Source organism: Pocillopora verrucosa, unplaced genomic scaffold (assembly GCF_036669915.1).
Source record: "Pocillopora verrucosa isolate sample1 unplaced genomic scaffold, ASM3666991v2 scaffold_48, whole genome shotgun sequence".
NCBI lineage: Eukaryota > Metazoa > Cnidaria > Anthozoa > Scleractinia > Pocilloporidae > Pocillopora > Pocillopora verrucosa.
The window spans coordinates 51,827-53,958 of NW_027078186.1; the positions used below are offsets into that span (position 1 = coordinate 51,827).

Here is a 2,132-nt window from a genome sequence, read left to right on the forward strand (position 1 = left end):
CGCTGCTCATTGAGCAGCTCATATATTAAACTGATTTTTGGAACTGGGCTGTGGAAAAGAGGCTTGCCTCGTCCCAGCCACGGGTTGCCTCGGTATAGCACTACCTCCGAGTGCGGCCCACTTCCCTCTGGGGAAGACACATTCAATCCAAAACAAAGTCAACGGTATAGCATTCTTTTATGTTTACAGGAGCCCCGCCCGCCCTTAGAGGGGGAAGAGGTGAAAGAGGGATGATAATTCAGACAACAGACAATGGCAGGAACGGCCGCTGGCCTACGTTTTCTGAAGTGCGCAAAGCACTACCACAAGGACCTAGGGGTAAGTGGATTTTTTCACCGAGGGCAGACGCTGAAAAAGCATACTTACCTGACGCGGGAGGTACTGTGATCAAGGAGGCAGTCCTCTCAAGGCGAGGCCCTTTCATTGCACTTCGACTGGGTTGACCCTTGCGATTACCCCAAATGTGGGTAACTCGAGCGTATAATTTCTGGTAGTGGGGACCTGCGTTCGCGCTCGTCCCCGCAAAAGTCATCCAAACTATGTCTATATGGCCCTCTTACTGACTATCGAGGGTATTTTTGCTTTTGCAGTGGACCGGTAGACTTGCAAAGAAAGCAAAGGACGCACAACTGGCCAAGGTGTTGGCACGTTTGGAGGGGTAGAAGTGCATTGGAGAGACTGGAGGAAGGAAACAAGGTGAGTTTCGGGGCGGTGCGTAACTTTGCTGGCTGTTTTTGTTCAAGGCCTGTCTGCTCTATTGTGTGTAAAGTCCTGTTCGTTTGTATTTGCAGGTTGTGCGTGCCGTGCCGTGCTGTGCTATGCGCGCGAAGGGAAAGGAAATGAAAGGAAACCAAACGGCCGATCGACCGAGCGAGCGAGCATAGAAGGGCATTCGACTTGGACCGTGAGTACACTTTGAACCTTTTGAGCGGTTTTATTGTCACTGGAGCCGCTTTTAGAAATGCTATTGCTATCGTTAGTGTATCCTTTGTGCGAGCAAGCGAGTGAACGAATGAACGAGGGAAGGAAACAAACTAGCAGAGTAGTAAAAGTATCGAACCTTTTTCCCGATTCGTTTGCAGTCTGAATCCAACCATTGTCGACTTTCAGTGCCGTTTTTCGCGCGCCTCCTCTTGGAAGTGTGCGAGTGTTTTGCCACGTCACGATGGCTTAAAACTGCGTCTCAGAAGTGTGCGTTTTTTTCCTATTCATTTTTTCGTTCGTTATTTGGAATGATTTGATATCACAGAAGTAGAATTTGACATCATAAACTGTTCATCTCGCGCGTGCTCACTCGCTCGCGCGCGCTCTGTAAGAAAAGTCGATCGCACTAGAGTTTTCGCCATTAGCTGGCCGATTTTTGACAAAAAGGTGTTTTCCCCCCTCGTTTTTTGCTTTGATTTTGTTCCTCACTCACCTACGGCTCTCTATGTGAAATTGTGGTGTATGGAGAGCTATTTATTGGGATAAAACGTTTAGAGATGTTCGCAAGACAAAAAATTGAAGCCTACAACACGGGGTATTCCCAGGCGGTCACCCATCCAAGTACTAACCCCGCCCGACAGGGCTTAACTTCGGTGATCGGACGAGAACCGGTGCTTTCCCTGTGGTATGGTCGTAGACGAGGAAATGGGGTCGAAATTCTGCTTGTTATCGGCCAGGTTCAGGCTGTAAAGCGGCCACATCCCTGAGTGTAGGCGAATTTGAAATTCTAAAGCCCTAGTTTCGTTACTCTAACCCTAAGAAATCGATACTCTAACCCTAAGAAATTGTTACCCTAACCCTAAGAAATGGTTACCCTAACCCCGAAGTCGTTACCTAACCCTAATGTATTTTCCTCAACCCAGTTAACACATTGAGGAGCATCGATTTGAAGCACTATTCCCTAGGGAGGGGAGGGAGGGGTCCCAAGAGACATAACGTGTCCTAAAAACCTATTATACAATGTTTTAGCTCCGTAGGTGCGTGTATCTGGCTTTAAAATCTTACAGTGAGGAGATACCAAACGGGTCAGCCTCTGGGACCGTCTGCGGGACTCGCAAGGGCTTGTGGGGGCGACCTGCTACTATCCACCATAAACCGTGGGAAGGATCCCTCGACCACCCCCCTCACCCAGGGCATGCTTCGGCATC

The 2,132-nt window shown here is 49.0% G+C and overlaps 2 non-coding genes and 1 pseudogene across 2 annotated transcripts; 2 read left to right on the top strand and 1 right to left on the bottom strand.

Annotated features, from left to right (window-relative positions):
• Positions 1 to 126, top strand: LOC136278724 (U2 spliceosomal RNA; annotated as a pseudogene).
• A 232-nt stretch (positions 127 to 358) lies between these two features.
• Positions 359 to 522, top strand: LOC136278770 (U1 spliceosomal RNA). Its single transcript, XR_010716539.1, has one exon. It is a non-coding gene; the product is annotated as a U1 spliceosomal RNA (small nuclear RNA).
• Positions 523 to 1,504: 982 nt separating this feature from the next.
• Positions 1,505 to 1,623, bottom strand: LOC136278744 (5S ribosomal RNA). The gene has a single exon (XR_010716514.1). It is a non-coding gene; the product is annotated as a 5S ribosomal RNA (ribosomal RNA).
• Between the last annotated feature and the right edge of the window lie 509 nt (positions 1,624 to 2,132).